This window comes from Octopus bimaculoides, chromosome Z (genome assembly GCF_046866305.1).
Source record: "Octopus bimaculoides isolate indiv1 chromosome Z, ASM4686630v1, whole genome shotgun sequence".
Taxonomy (NCBI): Eukaryota; Metazoa; Mollusca; class Cephalopoda; order Octopoda; family Octopodidae; genus Octopus; species Octopus bimaculoides.
In genome coordinates, this window is record NC_142944.1 from 32,393,591 (window position 1) to 32,413,930 (window position 20,340).

Sequence of the window (20,340 nt, forward strand, 5' to 3'; positions counted from 1 at the left end):
TGAATGCATGAACTGAAAAACTGCTGCTTTACAATCAAATTCCCTTGAGATATATCCCCAGGTTACACTATCCCTCTCATCGCCAGAAATGCAGTGAACTTGTGGTTACAGTGAATCTGTAGCTAATAGCACTACCATTTGCAGATGGTGAATTAAAAAGAAAAAAAGATAAAAACAAATATGAAAGCAGCACAAAATTCACAAGTTCAAACTACCGACACCCAATCTAACAGCATCATTTTGGCCCTTGGGTACCTATAGTAGTGTCTATTCTGTTGTAAACATCCAGGCCACATTTTCTGTCTAAGGCCAACTTCCTCAATTCCTCCCACCAGATTCAGAAGCTTTGAAAGAGATCATGAGTGTGAGCTAATCCTCCTCTGAGTAAACCATTAAAATTTAAAAAAAGACAAGAATAGTAGTAGAATAATTAAGGAATTATTGGGTTGAGGATTCATTTTCCAAAGGTGAAGTTGTTTTATTCTTTGAGGTAGTATAGAAGCTATCTTTATCTGGTGGATAGATCATCTCAAATAAGCAAAGCAATAACAAAAACAACAAACAATTAAGGAAAAAAGGTTATGTAATAGCATATTATCTGAGTTGATAGCAAGAAATTAGATGTTGCCAAAGCTTGAAATAAAGTAATTGGATCTCAAAAAAAAAGTAAGATGCCATTTTGATATACTGAAACTGCTTAGCAAATTCATTAAATGGATGCAAAAAAAAAACAAACAAAAACAACAATAGATGTTGGAAATTAAAAACTAAAGTTTAATTATACTGTACAGCAGTACTACCAGAGGAAACATGAATGTCAAACTTATTACATTAAAAGCTTTAATTTGCCAGTTTAAAAATTCACTCAGCATAAATTTGTGGCCTCTTAAACTCCTTTGATACAAATCTGCCCCAAACTTTCCCTGGTTCTGTGATACAGTCTTCCTGTTTTTAAAGTGATCTAAATTAAAACCTTCCATCAAAATTTCATGTTAATTTATATTCCAAACAACCAGCTTAATAACTAAGTTGTTTTACTAAATTCTTCATTATGCTAATAATGAATTAATTCAAACAAAGACTGTATTTCAACAGAAATATAGTAATGATAATGGTAACAAAAAGGGCTGAGTTAAGAAGTGAAATTTATAACAAAAATACAAAAGAATATTCCAAAAAAGAATTATGTTAGTCTGTAAGTAAATGTAAGTTCAGTTCCAACCTTAGGCATTCTCCCTTACATTTGCATCATGTGAAAAGTATAAGCACTCAGAAATTAGAACTAAGCTCAACTAGACCCTATTTTAGCCAAGGTTCAGTTGGAGTTAAACAGCATTGCAACTGATAACATTTTCAGGTATTACAATCACACTGTATTATTCATTCTACGTGGTTTCCAGACTATTAAATGTTTGGTGACTTGAATAAATCACATTCAATATCAAATCTTCAAAAATTGTAGCTACAATCTTTAAAACATTATCATTATAGTGAAATAAATAACTTACTAACTGAAACTTTTATTTTAAAATAGCTATACAAGAGAGAAAGATCATATAGAATTTACAATGGCTTTAAATTGTCTGGTGAAGTAAATCATAGTCTTGCACAAGATTTCTCTATATTTCACAGTAATCATGTTTGCCACTGAAAGAATGGCATAAAAATAACTAAATCAACATAATTCCAAGAACAATGGAATCTAGAAAACTGAATTATTATAAATTTTTTAAAATCTCTAGCCGAAATTCAAGTGTTTCACGTCTACAGAATAATGGAGTATTCCAAACTAACGTACAATATGACATGGTAGAGATTAACAGAAATAGAGGATAAAGATGAAATTGGATCATAGAAACAATACAAGAACCACCTTTTCTATCAGAAGACAAACAAATACATATAAACACACATCAAACATAGCAGTTACACTTTAAATCTCTCTTGATAACGTACAAAATGTGTAGGAATGTGTATGTGGGAGCAGACACTAACATAAAAATACACACAGATAACAATTAAATTAAATAAATATCTTCAGGATAAGCCATATCGATTAAACCCTTTGCTAAAAATACAAAGTATTTCTATACGAAAATTAACTAGACATAGAATTTTAAAATTATTCATCTGCAACTGTTGCCTGACGCTATCTTAGACATTTCCCAGTTTTCTTTTCTTACAAACACGAAAAAATGCAACTGAAAAAATTCCGAGAATAGTCAAGAAGAAACTTTAACCTAAAAGAGAATCAGAATTTACAAATACTCGAAGATTTGTAGAGCGGCCAATTAAAAGCTAGTGTCAGAGGACAAAGATTGTATTTTGAAACAGTTCAAAAGACTGACAGAGTTCGATCTTGAATCAATATCAGGTATGCGCGTGTGTGACAGCGGCTCCTTCAAAATATAATAAAAAAAAAAACTGATGACAATTACCATATATATTAATTCAATACAAGTTATAATGGCTGGCGGCCAGTAATCACTAATATATGACTGACTGGCTGACTATAACGACGAGATTAAAGGTAGTGTTCTTCATATGCACAACTTTATTTACTATTGCAGTAAAATGAAATATAAAGTAACCTATTGAGATTGAAAATCGTATAATATCAATGCAGTGCAGTCATTTGTTCTCACAAGTGATTCTAAGAATGCAGTGAAGCACCCAGAAACTAGCAGTTCTCAGCAATTCTTCAATGGTTTTTATTATGAATTGATAGATTCGTTCCTACCCAGGAAGACAAGAGCCAAGTTATTAGAAAGTGAAAGTGACAGGTGTTTTCATTCATGAAGATCACATCTGCAACAAAGGCATGTGTTGTGTTTGGAACAGTTTTAAACACTGACAACACTGACATCACTTCAATAAACTATGACACGAATTAGGTGTAATGGGAACCAGGATATCAAATAGGATTCCTCCCTATCAACCAAGCTATCAACTTTCAGAACGAAAAGCAACACTTCAAAATAAAAAAAAATAAAACATTTTAACGTCCCGCTACATACATATATATTTCACTATCATAAAACAAAAATACAACCCTAATACTTTACGAAATTTATCAAACCTTATAAATATATATAACACCAGGAATTTAGTAGTGAAATGTCTACAAGGTTGATATGATGGGGAAAAAACATTAACAAAAATGTGAGCCTGGATAAATAAATAAATAGCAAGGTAGATTGTGATTGATATAAAGAGGAAATGAACTCGTGAAAATGTAAAACAAAATGGACAGCGCGTGTGTAAGTAAAAGCAATAATAAGCTATCTGCCCTGCCTCTTCCTTTTTCGAAGAGGCGCTTTGTTAGGAAAAAATGTCCAATGTTATCCTCTACAGTCGACCACCAAATCAGTTTTAATTCCAACGGCGTTTTCCTCACAGCAGCCTTTTGCAACACTTGCATTATCTATGGCTTTTGTGTGTGTGTGTGTGTGTGTATATATATATATATATATATATACACACATATATATATATACAGATATGCCAAAAGGACATTAGTCATTATCATCAATACTATTATGTTGCTATGAAGTGGACAGAAAGGGGAGAATGATTCCTCAAATTATAACCACGATAAACAATTGGTAGATAAGAGGAAAACTGAAGAAAATGAAAATTTGAAAAAAAAATAAGATCTCTAGAATTGAGTCGTGTGTGTATGTGTATAAAATTTACATAAATGTATGTCTGTATGTAACATATACACATACACTCACAGATGTACGGAATAAACTATGTGTGTGTGTATGTATATATATCCCATCATGTCATATATTGAGAGAAAGTGACATATACATTACACACCTATCTATACATCTTTTACATTCATTATTTGTTTATTCTATAAGGATTCTTTCTGAAACAAGCCAGAAACTGACATGATGATAGAGAGAGAAGAAAAAAAGGAAATGGACAGTGAAGAAAGGATTAAAAAAAATTAAACATATTTAATAACTACTTTTTTTAAGTAATGCTTTTTTGTCAGTGCTTTAATAGTTAAAAATAACCGGGGTGTTCTGTTTCTTGTATATGTAGGTAGAATGTTTTTTTTTTTTTTAATATTATGAAAATGAAGTATATAGGAGAAAGAAATGGTTTGTTGTTCTTTTCAGTGGTAGAAAGCGTTTACCGCCATGATAATCTATGGTAAGATGGCGGCGACTGACATCAGTTTCACACACACAAACATATATATGCATATACATACACACATACATATATCGTTGTATAAATGTATACATAATGTATACATATATACATACATTACACACAGGCCATCACTATACACAACAATCATGAGACGGTGACAAGTTGCTAAGAGGCAGCATTTGAGAATACCCATCAAAATTAAGTACATGATACATAAATACGTACGCATACTCACATTTTCAAGACAAAGTTAAGAAAGGGGACTGATACTCAGTCACTATGAAATATGTGTATATAAAAATGAATGTACATGCATGTATGTATAAATGTATGGTTATGTTTGTGAATATATGTATGATTATATATGTGTATGTGTGTACATATATGTATGGTTTCATACACACATTCTGTACATATCAGTCAAACATTAGTACAAAACAACTGACCAAAGCTTCATCTTACCTCACTCTCTGTATTTTCAGTACTTTCCTTCGCACTACCTTTCGCATTAGTCGTTTTCGCTGGTGTTTGCTGAAGAGGAAAAAAGTGGGGGGAAAAAAATGTCCGAATTAACATAAACGACATCATATAATTGTCAGTACAGGGATGAGATCCATGTAAGCATGCTTTCGTTAACAAGATTTCACTAGAGGCAGACAGAAAATTATTTGCGAGCACATTGATTAAAACAGAAATCAATGACTTAATACATTTAATACATGAATATGTTTATGTGTATCTGAGTATTATAATTATATTTGCCTTCCTATATATATACATATATATATATATGTATATATATATATATATATATATATGAAACACGTATTTCCGCATCACTTCGTGCTTAATGTCATATTTCAAATTTAATGAAATGCATGACAACACAGTTATTCACTCCCTAATTCTTCCATGATTTCATTGTTAATTTCTCAAAATTACAATGGAAAAAAGAAACGGAGACATGACATAGAAGACTGCAGCTATTATTATACATACAAATACATACAGATAGTGCATATTACTTATTAACAGAAATGGCTAGACTGGTTTTCTCAACTAGGAAATTGTCTCCAATTATATAACAAACTCCCCATAAATGAAAAGAACTTTGGTTAATAAATACAAATGGCCAAGTGAAATAGAAAGTAGGTAAGATTTACCATCTCTACTGATGGCATCTGCTTGCTTTCTGCTTCCGAATGGTTAATAAGTTGTAGTACATTACTGAAGGGGAGAAAAAGACTAATTACTTCCTACAAGCCAGGAAGACATACTATGTAGTTAATACAAACATGATAATATTGCAAAAGGAAAAAAGTCAAATGATGTTTTGCTGATAAATTAACAAAAGAGAGAAAAGCTGGCATCCTTTCGTAATAGTACACATGGTTTTAATTCTAGCTGTGCAAGATAGACAGACAAGATTCGGTATAAGACGGTAGACATAGCAGGAAATATTTCCATGGACAATTCATAAGAACGTATACATATACACATACTCACTTTCTCACTCTCTCTGTTTCTTTCTTTCTCTCTCTCTCTCTCTCTCTCCCACACATACATATATGCAGTATATTATGCGTGTGCGTATGTGTGTTATAGCTGAGCTAGAACAAATTATCAGACTTTAAAACAAAAATGGTTGTACGAGAGCAAGAAATAGATATGGTCATTGGATGAATGTAAGAAACTTTTATCTAAATTGTGACTGGAATGGAAATACCGACAATGAAGTCCGACAGACGATAATCTAAGGAAAATGTTATAATAGAAATGGACAGATTTTTTCCTCAGTTCGTCGATAATAAAATCATTTTTTAATTTGTTTTGCACAGGCACACAAATAAATACAAGCATATATATATATATACACACACACATATGTATGTATACCGTATACACATACATAAACAAAGATACATACAATTACAAACACAAATGAATAAACACGTACATTTATACAATACATATATATATATATATATATATATACATATATATATACATACGTATACAAATACACACGTACTTATATATATGTGTATATATATATATATATATATATATATATGTGTGTGTGTGTATATATATATATATATATATATATATATATACACACATATATATATTTATGAAGCTTGTTAAGTGAATAGAAATTTAAAATAACTATGAAACAAAACAAAATGAAAACAACAAATAATTCCGGCTTACCTTTTCTTTTTTCGTTTTGTTAGGCATAATGGTATTGTCAGTGGTGTATTGAGAATACTCAAGACTGTCAAGTGATCTTTTTTTTTTTAATGGAAAAAATATCTCGTTTTATGTAATTCTCAATGTATTATTCACAATAAACAAAAAGTAAACACGCTAAATAAAATGCAAGTGAAAAAAAAAAGTAGACAATTTTAATGTAAGACTATCCTCTTCCTGCTTTGCAAAGTATCTATGGTTCGGAAGCAAGTAAAGAACTGCTATAGATACCAAGAGGTGGAGGGAAACATTACAATTAAAGGGATTCACGATTGGTTACTACGTCACGGAAACAGTGTAAACGTCACTACTTTAAGATTAAAATGTAATTTACATATACCTTATTTCATTGGATTATCAAATTGTTTACGTAACTATTTTACGTAAACGTCATCGTTTCGTTTCTGATCTGAGTTGATATGTTTTTAATAGAAACATTTAAATAATTTTTTTCTCATTAAAAAAAAAATTTAATGACCATTTTCATCCTTTTTTTTATTCCCTTGAGAGAAATAAAACAAAACAAACAGAAGCACAGGCATAGTCGTGTGGGTGATTAAGAAGTTCGCTTCGTAACCACGTGTTTCCGGGTTCGATCCCACTGCAGAGCACTTAGAGCAAATGTCTACTGCAGACCCTCGGTTCACCAATATCTTATGATAGAAATTTTATATAAAGAAACCGCGTCTGACCGATTGTGCATGTGTGTGTGTGTGGATATGCATATAATTATCATCATTTTTTTAATGTGTGTTCTACATGCTGACATGGATTGAACTATTTGACAGGAGTTGGACAGCTGAAGGGCTACCCTAACTCCATTTGTCTGTTTTGACATGTTTTCTATGGCTGGATGCTCTTCCTAATACCAACCACCTTGCGGAGTGTACTGGGTGCTTTTTACATGACACTGGCAAGGATACTTTTACATGGCACTGACGTGGACGCTTTTACATAGCACTACCACGAGTACTTTTACATGGCACCAACAACTGCAAGCCAAGAAAACTAGGATCTCTTGGCTGAGACAGGGGTGTAGAGAACATGCATGTACAGGGCATTCCCCATGGGCTGAAAACAGACAAACTGTAGGCAAGAACTTAACTGTTGTCAAGCTAGTGAGCTGGTCCACAGAGAAGGGACTTCTGGTTACGTGGGACAGGAGTCTGGAGATTTAGATGGCCAATCATACTTACCTTCACAGTGTGAAGCTGATTGAAGTGAAATAAACAATACACTGACACTCTTATTCCAGATTACTTTCATGTATAGCTTAACTAAGCCATAACTGCTGAACCCAAAGTAGAAAATGCAAATATGACAAGTGGTCACACCGCTGCACTGAAGTGCCCACAATTCTGGTCAAAGCAGGCCAAAGTATGGTTCACACAGGTTGAAGTACAATTCAACATATGGAAGATCACCTCAGCCCTGATGAAGTATTCTTATGTAACAGCAGCACTGGATGAGGACACAGTAACAACAGTGCTCGTCATCCTAACCCAACTGCTGGCTACTCACAAATACGCTACTTTGAAACAGAGACTCATGGAAACATTCCAGCTTAGTGACCAAGAAGCAGCAGCCAGGATACTAGATGCGGAAGAATTAGACAATTCCAAGCCTTATGAGTTCATGCTGGCATTAGTGCCCTAACACCAGTGAGTCACTTTCATTTTGTTTAGGAAGTTATTCCTCCGTAAATTACCACCCCATGTCCAGGATCTCATAACTGAAATCGAGATCAAGGACCTGTGGCAGTTAGTGAAAGTGACTGACAAGCAATTTTTGTCTGGCAGGGTTACAATCAATGCCATAAGGTCAGCCCTGAGACAGAGTAAAGTTAAACAAGATGATTTGTGTTTCTATTACATGAGGTTTGGGACAAAAGCTACCAAGTGTAAGCAACCATGTAGCTTCAAATGTCCTTTGCCATCAGCAACTCCAAGGCCAACCACCACTGAACACTCTGGTGGCTAGCAAACATGATCAACTGCTCCTGTACATCCACGATCAGAACTCCAAATGACGATAGGAGCAGAAGTCAGGATGATCCCAGTATTAGCAAGGGACCTCTGTTATGGAAAGCAAGACCAACCTTTAACAGCCACCAATGGTTCCTCAATTGAGACGTAAGGTCACTGCATTCTCTCTCTCTCTCTCTCTCCAAATTGGCTCACTAGCATACATAATGGGCATTCACCTTTGCTGATGTCCATCAGTCCATTATTGATACAGACTTTCTTCAGGCACACTCACTGCTGGTCGATTTTTAGGAGAGACAACTTGTCAACAGCAGTATGTTTGCTGCTATTTCTCTTGCAACATCTGCACATGCTGCCCCTTGCATAGCAGCTGTCCCCCAGACCGAGAATGAATTCTCAAATCTTGTGGACCCCTGCAAATCCCACTACCCTGACATTCTCCAAACCTACAACCCATCATAGAATGAAGCACCATATCTCTACTACTGGCCCTCCAGTGCACAACTGCACTCATCAGCAATTACGAGACAAACTTGCTATTGCAAAGGCTGAGTTTGACAATATGGATGCTTTAGGCATCGTTCACTGATCAAGCAGTCCCTGGTGATCATCCCTGCATGTGGCACCAAAACCTAACGGAAGATAGCAGCTTTGCATAGATTATCACCATCTCAGTGCAAACATAATACCCAACCACTAGCCCATTGTGCACGTACAGAACTTCTCAGCCCAGCTAGCTAGGTGCTCAGGTTTCTTAAATGTCGATTTCATCTGAAGTTACTACCAAATACTGGTGCAAGGCAATGATGTATCTAAAACCACTGTGGTCACTGTTTTGGGACTGTATGAATTTCTACATACACCCTTTGGCCTAAAAAACACTGCACAATCCTTTCAATGCTTGAAGGACATTGTGTGCATTGGTCTCAATTTTGTCTTTGCGTAACTAGATGACATTCTTATAGCAAACCAAAGCGCAGAGCTACACAAAAAGCACCAAGTGACTCTTTTTGACAGACTGGGACAGTATGGTTTGGTTATGAATTTCACCAAGTGTGTCTTTGGTATTAAGGAAATTGACTTCCTAGGACATCAAATCACAGGTGCCAGTGCTACACCCCTGCCAGAGAAAGTGAAATCTATCCTATTCTTTCCACACACCACCACAAGCAAGGCTCTGCACCAATTTGTGGGGATGGTAAACATTTATCATTTCATCTCCTCTGCAGCAACCATGACAAAACCCCTATACAAAGCACTGTCAAAAGGGGGTTCAAAAAGATAGGTTGAGTGGGATAGTGCCTTCAAATACACAAAAGAAGCTCTGGCTAAAGCAACCATGCTTTCCCATGTCAATATGGACTGCATTCACAGTTGATGTCGTCAACACGTCTATTGGAGGTTTTTTGGAACCATAATCAACAATCAGTGGTGGCTTCTCGCCTTCTTCAATCAATAACTACAACCACTTGAACAGAAATACAGCACTTTTGACAGTGAACTACTAACTGTCTATCTAGATGTCTGCCATTTTCGCTATTTTCTTGAAGATTGCACTTTCACAGTGTTCACAGGCCACAAACCACTCGCCTTCACTATAAGCAAGCTGCCAGAGCCATGGTCTGCATGTCAGCAGTTATGGGCCATTTCTAAATACACTATGGGTATTCAACACATAACTAGAAAAAGCAACCCAGTCACTGACACACTTTCTTGAAACCCTACCTACCCTGACACTTACATAGCTTCAACAACAGAAGGTCTGGATTATTAAGCTATGACTGCATCCCAACTAACAGATGCCTACTGCATGACCATCATCTCCCATTCTTTGCAGGATGTTCACTTTGGTTTCACAAGAACAACCCTACATGACCAATCATCCCATTAGCTTGATGCCAGAAGGTCTTTGGTGTCATCCACAGGCTCTCCCACCTCATGTCAAGCAAATTCATCTGGCATGGTATGGTCAAGCAAACTGGGGAGTAGACCTAAACTTGTATCCCCTGACAACAAGCCAAAATCCATCAGCATACCCAAGCACCTCTCAGCAGCTCTGAACTCTCATAGGCGTGTTTCAGCCACATCAACATTGGGCTCATTGGCCCCCTACCACCTTCGTACTTACTGACTTTGGTGGACCGCTTCATTCATTGGCCTGAGATTATACCTCTCCACAACATGGAAACAAAAGAAATCAGCTGCACCTTCATCACAAACTTGGTCACTTGTTTCAGTGTTTCAGATAGCATCTCATCCCCTTCAGTCACCCTATGATGGCTCAGATGAGGTGTTACATCCAGGAGACAAATCATTTCAACTCCTAATTGGCAGATAACAAGACACAGTTTCCATCAATTGATTGAAACCAGCCCATTTTTATATTATCATCCCTGTCCAAGTTGCTCAACCACCAAACAAAGGTCGCTTTAGGCAAGTCACACCAACCCCTGACAATGAACAGTTGCCAAAGAGCAGACTGAGCACATGCACAGGCAGGGTGGTTAAAACACCTACCCTGTTCCAATGACATAGACAATTTTGTGGGAAGCTATATTTAGGGTACTATATTTAGGGCTGATAACAAACAAACTGTAGACAAGGACTTCCCTGTGGGCTAGCTAGAGAACTGGACTGCAGAGAAGGGACAATACACCAACACACTTTCATTCAGGATTATTTTTGTGTATAGCTTAGCTAAGCCATATGTTTTATGCATAGACAGCTACAATTTCACTTAGCTTGACATGTCTTCTCAAGTACAACACACTGCCAGAAGTCTCGGTCCCTTGTCATCTCCTCTGTGAGGCCCAACATCTGAAGATCCTTTCTCATTTCTTCCCCTTACATCTTCCTGAGTCTGCCCTTTCTACTGATACTCTCTAAAATTAGAGATCAGCATTTCTTGATGCAGGTGTCCTCATCCATATACCTGGTACCAAGAGGTTGGGAAGCAAACTTCTCACCACATAGCCACACCTGTGTGCATATGTACATGTATGCATAATATAAGTATGTATGCAAGCATTTGTGTATGTTCGTAAGAGATTTTTTTTTAAGTATTTTCCTTTGCAGAATTCAAGCTGGTCACTATCAAAGGGCAATGCTCTGTTTTTTAAGTCAAGATTGCTCTTGGAGTTTGTGATTACTTGAATTGGTGACTGCGCGCATATATATGTGGATAAGCTTTCACTCACAGCTGAGGGTGTCACAAGAGAATACAAGTGTATATGTATGCTTGATTATTGTTTATGTGTTATTTCTTTACTACCCACAAAGGGACAAACAAGGACAGACAAACGGATTAAGTCGATTATATCGACCCCAGTGCATAACTGGTACTTATTTAATCGACCCCGAAAGGATGAAGGGCAAAGTCGACCTTGAGTGGAATTTAAACTCAGAATGTAGTGGCAGATGAAATACCGCACAGCATTTTGCCCGGCATGCTAACGTTTCTGCCAACTCACTGCCTTCTGTTTATTGTTTATGTGTGCATTCATATGTATAAGTATACATGCATCTATCTATCTATCTATATATATATGTATATATATATATATATATATATATATATATATATATATATATATATATATATATATATAGGTAAGTGGTAGGTTTGCCTCGATCCTTCAGGGATAGTCTGAAGCATCCAAGCAACCAGGGGATGTTTAAATCCGGAGGCACTCCTGGGGATCACCCGTATGGGTACCGTCTTGGGAAGAGGGCGTCCAGAGGCAGGTAATATGTTGCTTAAACCGTAGTTTATGTATATATGTATACATATATATATATATATATATATATATATATATATATATATATATATATATATATACACACACACTTGTATATGCATGTTTGTACATTAAATATGTTAATGTGTGTACGTGTGTGTGTGTGTGTGTGTGCAAATGTTTAACTTGATAGTTTGATGAATATAAACCTAAGCCCCAAAAAATAAACAATGAAATAAGTACTGGTATTGATAATCCTCTAGAATCCTTCAAGGTGATATGGTGCCTTGAGCGCAGTCCATTGACAGAAATCTGTAAAAAAATTGTTTAAAACTCACCTCCAAGAATTTGCGGTAAGCAATAAACTTCCAGGTAATCATCCACATGCTGGATGCCTTGAAGCAGGACTTGCTAAAGGCACCAGCAACTCAGACAATCATCCACAGTATCATGTGGAAGAAGCACTACATCATGTGTTTGGCATTTGGGGATTAAAAGGAAGAAAATGAAGATATCAAAGCTTTATTATTATTGGCACCTCGAGTCCGCCAAGCTCTCACCACCCTCGGCCAGGCGGGCAGTGCGATCGGTAGTAGCTCCACTCTAGCGTTCTATAGAGGGTTAGTGGGAGAAAAGTGCGACGACGTTCTTGGGGAAACTCTAGGCGTCGAGGATAATCAGCTAAACAGTCTGTTCAGGAGAACTTTCGGGCCGGGGCCCATGGATAACTTCCAAAGGTCCCTCGCCTGGCAGTGCTACCGAGGTGCGCTACCTGTTCGAGATAAACTCTACCGACACGGAAGTGCCGTCAACCGGGCCTGCCCGAGGTGCACTCGAAACCATTCTGCACGCACTCGTCCAGTGCCCGAGCATTGCTGACCTGTGGGTCTATATCAAACAGCTACTGTCATGTGTAGGACGGATCCGGCTATCAGCTGAGTCCATCGTGAGAATTGACCCGCCGACCTCCTTTAACCGGGAGGGCAAGGCAATTTTCCTATGCCTAGTGGCTGTAGCGAAAGAGGTGATATGGTGGACCCGTTTGAAAGAGCTAAAGACAGACACTTTCCTCTTTGGCCAAGGCCTCATCAACTTTTTCAAGTTCCACTTGAAAAGGAAGATGAGAGTAGAGAGGGAAGTGCTGTCTCATAGCAAATTCGTTGAAAGATGGGTGACTGTTGGAAGAATGGCCAGTATAAACGGACCAATTCTGAGAATACACCTGTAGAAAAAAAAAGGTAATGTAAAAGGAGAAAGGGCTCTATACTCCTTTCTTATTTTTTTCTGACCAGGCTCCTGTGGTTTTATGGGTTTTTCCACGTGTAACCTTTCCTTTTTCGAAGCGCCTCCCCCTTTGGGAGTTCTACTTATTTATTTATCTATTTATTTATTATATCTTTCTCTGTTTTCTTCCTCTGTTTAGACGAACTTTCCTACCTTTTCGGACAAAACCTTTTGTAACCTTCGTCCTGTCTTTGTCCTTATATGTTTTTAATTGATATTAGCCCTTGTGGCCAATAAAACGAATTAATTATTATTATTATTATTGACCTCTCCAACAACTCTCCATCCTAGAGAGTCATTGACAAGGTAACAGGATGTGTGACAAAGGAACTTTGACAAAGATGCTAAAATAAATGCCTTATTTCTGTATTTTAATAAATTATAGTAAATGCTTTATTTTTTTCTTCATATACAAGTTTTACTCTTAGCAGAAATTTAAAAATATATAGTAATAAAATTGATGTGCTGTTACCTTGTTTGTAAGAACTACAAAAAGGGCACTTCACCCCTCAAGAGATGGGTATCATTTGATAAACACAGGATTAAACAATTGAGTCTGAATAATTGCAAGATAGTATACAACATTCTATACAGGCTCATCCAATTACTGTACAATCCAAGCATGAAACTTATAGCAACTTACATTTAAATCCAGTGGTTATTTAATGGTAAATATTCACATTTATAAATGATAATTAATAAATATACACACACTGAATTAGGACAAGAGCCAAAGAAAATAATAATAAGACTTGAACAGCAAGTTCAGTCCTCTTGTGTGGGACCTTGGGGCAAATATCTTCTATGATAGCCCCAGGCCACAACAGCCTTGTAAGTGGATTTAGTAGATAGAAACTGAAAGAAACCCATTGTATATGTGTGTGTGCATGCATGCATATACTTGTATCTTCTTCTCTTGACATTGTGTGATGGTTGTAAACAAGCTTCAAAGTAATATAAGTAGAATTGTTCATTTCTGAAATTCTTCAAAAAACATGTCTGGCCATGGGAAAATGTTACTTAGCTTAGTAACAGTAGAAAGCTGGCAACAGCAAGGGCATCCCACAATAGAAAGATCTGCCTCAACACATTCTGTCTGACCCATGAAAGCATGGAAGATACATTTGCACACAATAGCAATGTATTCCTGAAACTTGCACCTGCTGTTTAGTCAACAATACTTTTGGTATTCATTTTAGCAACACTGAAGAAGAAAGTTAAGTTGAGAATTAAATGTCAGATGCATAGAGATTATGGAAACACAAGATTTCTAAAAATCAGATGCTATTTGAGTGAATATTGATTATAGCTTATGACTGGTACTTAATCTTCAGGAACAAATGATAAAGTTAACTCCAGTGGGGGAATGAGAAGCAAACTTAAATATATAACAAAATTTAACCCAATACTTTTTATTTCAAAAAATGTAAAACAGGACATCAAATGGGAGAGGAAAGAATCAGCTGTGATATTCATACTAGCACACCTTAAGCAAATCTATCAGTTTTAACAACATGCATAACTTATTGTAGATTTAGTAGCATAAGGATGTTCTTTGATTCTTCCATTATCTTCAAGACTTTTTCTAATAAACTTGATATGTTTCTTGAATAAGGTGGCCTTTTTCTGGGTACAGTCTAGGATGTCAGTGTGTGGTCAACAACTGCACTGTTCCACTCTGGGCTTCATATCATCTGAACTTTGTAAGGAATAAATAGTTGTTAGGTGCTGAAGTAACTTCTGACCCTCAAGAGAAGGGCCAGTCATAGGCATGCAGTCCCAACTACATCAAGGATGGCAGGAGAAATCCTTTGTAATACAACATTTGGAGGCTTTAGAGTCATGCAGCTTGTCATTAAATGGGGTATAGGGCAATGACGTATTCTTGGTGTGAGTAGTGTATATGCTTTTTGTGATTGAAAGAAATTAAATTCCACAAGCAGATGTTACATTAAGCTTTCATCGAGAAGTAATTTATAAGTATATGAAGGATAATTACAATTAAACAGTATTTTCATGATATATTCATTAGACCTGTAATCAAATTAATGAAATCTTTCAAGTGTAGATAAACTCTTTGCGCCACTCTTACAGCTAAACCATTTTCTTTTGTGCACTTTAATCCATGGAGGAGGGAAAATGATCACATACCTTTCTTGCCCTTCCTGACTGATGAGATCAATGATTAATTCTGGGTAGGAAGAATTTCATTTAATGTTTCGTGTGGTGTCTTCACTTGCACCCCAACAATTCCACACATGACAGTTCAGTACCAACAATTCCACGCATGACAGTTCAGTGCAAGGACAATTCAGCTCAAAGATAATTCAGCACAAGGAAGCAAACGCAAGGACAATTCAGGAAAGTAATAATGAAAACATGTCTTGAGTTGAAACAATTTCCTGAAATACTAAAAAAAAAAAATGTCTTTATACAAATATTAAGATCAATTTACTTCTGAAATTCAATTTGATAACTTACATTTTGCAAGTATTCCAATTTATCAGCTCAACTTCTATAGTCATTAGCTAATGCTTTCATTGTTTTATGAGTTCTTTGATATTTTGAATGTTTGGAAACATCTTTGTGTCCAGCTTTGAGTTTTAATATCCTTTTCTCTGTATAATCCTGCTCTAGTTTGAGTAACATGATAAACTTATAAAAGGTTGGATGATTATGACCCAATGATACTTTAAGATTTCAGTGTCACCCTTCTAATGAATTGTTGGTCTTTGGTAAACCTGGTCAAAAAACTCCAGAATTCTGCTTTTAAAACAGCATCTCTTCTACGACAGTGGAAGGGGCAACCACTCCATGCATCTTCAAAATAATTTGTTAATTCTTCCAATTCCCGAGGCATTACATCTTGCAAAGATTCAAATACTCCACAAATATCGTCAACTTGCACAAAAGCTAAGGCTACTAACATCTTATAGTAGCGACAAATATGTTCCTCCCTTATATAAAGCTGAGTAAGATTTAAATCCAGGATTTTCCTTCATGGCTGAGGTGAAAGAAGCATCCACTTATTTGTATGCATTCAAAAACAGTTGTAAAGGCATTTTAGAAATTTTTAAAACAAAATAACTGAAATTAAATTTCATATGCACATAAACATGATGTGCTGAATTGTCGACACTGAATTGTCAGCTGAATTGTCATGCACAGAATAGTTGGTTCCCATTCTCCACCACAAGTTCCTGTCATTGTGGTGGGATAGAGGCTTGCATGTCTCAGTGACCCTCAGAGTTATGTCAGTGAGGTGCAAGCTCCTGATAAGGCCGCCAATGCTACACAGGAGAGCAAAAGATAGAAGCCAAGTTAATATGGATAACCTCTTCCCAAAGGGTAAAAATGGGTTTGCATAAGGCAAAACCAGGCAAGTTACAGAAGCATTGAAGGCATTTCAAAACCAACATGACTTGAGTGAGGATAGCCTTCCTTCAGGGAAACATATGACATGGTTCGCTGAAATCTGAAAGGAAACCTCATCCTGCATTACACATCAGCCCTGACCTGGAACCCACATGGGAAGCAGAAGAGAGGAAGCCCTAAAAATAGTTGGAGGTCAGGTCATGGGGAAGAACTGAAAAAGCAGGGATCCAACAGGAGAGACACAGAAAATGCAATCCAGAGTTGAGAACTGGAGAAAGGTCATCGATGGCCTATGTTGAAAAGGGAGTGAAAGGGCTTACATAAGTTAGTATGAGGTCTGGAAAGTGAGACACAACAGGGCTGATAAAAAGGAGAAGCAAACACACCAAGTGGATCTTGATGGTGTAAGTATCCTTCTACCTAGTGTATCATCCATCCACCCAGAGTGTACAAGAGTAATATGAAATAAAGTGTTTTGCCCAAGGATACAACATACCTCCTAGTCTGGGAACTGAGCTCACAACTTTAAGATCATAAGTCTGCCTAGTTACAAAAAAGAACATCTTCACATCTTTGCCACCATCTTCTCTCTTTTCCAGCATGGGCAGCTTCTTCAGCAAGACACCAGTTTATGTGCTTCTACCCTAATTTAACTTCTCATCACCAGGCACAAAACCACTTCACTCAATACTACACCCCCAGAGGCCATTGTAGTAGTGACAGAAGAAACAGATGAGAAGACATCATGCTCAAAGGTCTATGGTCATGTTTATGGTCCAAAGTATGTTCTCTGTGAAATGGTCGAGAATATTTATGTATATAATGGTAGAATTGTCCTAAATGAAGGAACAGTATATCATTGTAGTCTTTGTTAAACTTTGTAGATGGCAAGCAACCAACTGAAACAGATGCACTTTCTGGCTCCAAGTCTTCGATTTAATTTTGGATATTATATAGATAGATGTATTTGAGGCTTAAATGAAATCTATAAAAAGCATGTTTTTTTTTTTTCTTATGCACACCTAGTCTTTTAATTAAGAAAATTCTTCACAAGTAAAATAATATCAAATATTAAGAAAACTTACTATTTATTCCTAAATCAGTTATGATCAAGCATACTTATTATCAATGACATTCTAGACCTGACCATCCATTCTCTTTTCTTTTCTTTTTTCTCAGGAATCGTATACTCTGGACTGCATTATCCAAAGTGTTCCTTTTTAACTCTAGTGATACTAAACCATTTAAGACCACCCATGGTTTTCAGACAAATTTCCTGTCTTTGAGTATCTAAATTAAAACCTTCCTTAAAAATTTTAATGTTATTTTATGTTTCAAACACCAGCTCAATAATGACAAGATCATTTTACTAAATAATCATCAAAACGAAACAAAGACTATACATCTTGACAGAAATATGGTAATAAAAGTGCTAAAGTCATCTAAATTAAAACCTCTCATCAAAATTCCATGTTAATTAATGTTCCAAACACCAGCTTAAAAACGACAAAGTTATTTTACTAAATCCTTCATTGTTTCCAAAATTAATTGAAATAAAGGTAGACTTTTTCATATGATGTAGCTGCCAGTTTTTTGCATCATATTTGTTTTAATCTTTTGATATCAACCCACCTGAGACCATCCCTTGTTCTATGATACAAACTTCCTATTTTAAAGTGATCTAAATTTAAACCTTCCATGTTAATTCATGCTTCAAGCATCAGCTAAAGAACGACAAAGTTATTTTACTAAATTCCTAATTATTTTCAAAGTTAATTGAAACAAAGGCAGTGTATTTCAACAGAAACGTGGTAATAAATGGGTTATGATGGTAGGATATAGTTTGAGGGAGATTCGGGTGCTATTTCTAGAAAGCCTTATTTTCACACAGAGGTCTTATTCTTTACATAAGAAAGTAAAGCAGGCAAGCATTTCCTTTTGATAGTTCTATTTTCATTCCTTTTATTTTCCATAGCTGAACTTCCTTGAAACCAAGTAGAAAGGTTTACAGAAGAATTTGATGAGTTTGATTACTGTGATAAGAGACAACCTAATATTCTGTACCTTAGCCCTTTCTCTGAGTGTGAGGAAGAGATTCCAAGAGAAATTTTACAAGCTGGAACAAGACTGCTTTTGGGTCCAGGCAATAGGGGAAGAATATGAAGTGGGCTTTCAAAATTCAAGGCAGCTCTGAGGTTTTTTTTTTAGGGAGTGACTTGTAAGATATTCATAGGACATTCCTTGGCTGTCTGAGGCCCAAACAAATTTAATGGTTGAACACACTTTTTATAGGCATTACATATATGGGGGTGGGGGTACATGTATTGAGGCATAACCCATCTTCCCCAATACTAGACCACCCTGTCAATCAATGAGTCCTGACTTTCAAACTACTTCGTGACTTCACTAGCATTGGCGATACAAAAAGGCACCCATATGCTCTGTAAAGTGACTAGTGTTTGGAAGAGCATCCAGCCATAGAAAGTATACCAAAACAGATTCTGGAACTTGATGCAGTCTTCTAACCAGTCGAATCCTGTCAAACTGTCCAACTCGTGCCAGTATGGCACATAGATGCTAAACGATGATGATAATGACAATTGTATGTGTGTGTGGAGGGGTATGTGTGTGTGTGTAGGTAGGTAGGTAGGTAGTAGGTAGTAGGTAGGTAGGTAGGTAGGTAGGTAGGTAGGTAGGTAAGTAGGTAGGTAGGTAGTAGGTAGGTAGGTAGGTAGGTAGTAGGTAGGTAGGTAGGTAGGTAGTAGGTAGGTAGGTAGGTAGGTAGGTAGGTAGGTAGGTAAGTAGGTAGGTAGGTAGTAGGTAGGTAGGTAGGTAGGTGGTAGGTAGTAGGTAGGTAGGTAGGTAGGTAGTAGGTAGGTAGGTAGGTAGTAGGTAGGTAGGTAGGTAGGTAGTAGGTAGGTAGGTAGGTAGGTAGGTAAGTAGGTAGGTAGGTAGTAGGTAGGTAGGTAGGTAGTAGGTAGGTAGGTAGGTAGGTAGCTAGGTAGGTAGGTAAGTAGGTAGGTAGGTAGTAGGTAGGTAGGTAGGTAGGTAGTAGGTAGGTAGGTAGGTAGTAGGTAGGTAGGTAGGTAGTAGGTAGGTAGGTAGGTAGGTAGCTAGGTAGGTAGGTAAGTAGGTAGGTAGGTAGTAGGTAGGTAGGTAGGTAGGTAGTAGGTAGGTAGGTAGGTAGTAGGTAGGTAGGTAGGTAAGTAGGTAGGTAGGTGGTAGGTAGTAGGTATGTTGGTAGGTAGGTAGGTAGGTAGGTAGGTAGGTAAGTAGGTAGGTAGTAGGTAGGTAGTAGGTAGGTAGGTAGTAGGTAGGTAGGTAGGTAGGTAGGTGGTAGGTAGTAGGTAGGTAGGTAGGTAAGTAGGTAGGTAGGTAGTAGGTAGGTAGGTAGGTAGGTGGTAGGTAGGTAGGTAGGTAAGTAGGTAGGTAGGTAGTAGGTAGGTAGGTAGGTAGGTAGGTAGTAGGTAGGTAGGTAGGTAGGTAGGTAGTAGGTAGGTAGGTAGGTAGGTAGGTAGGTAAGTAGGTAGGTA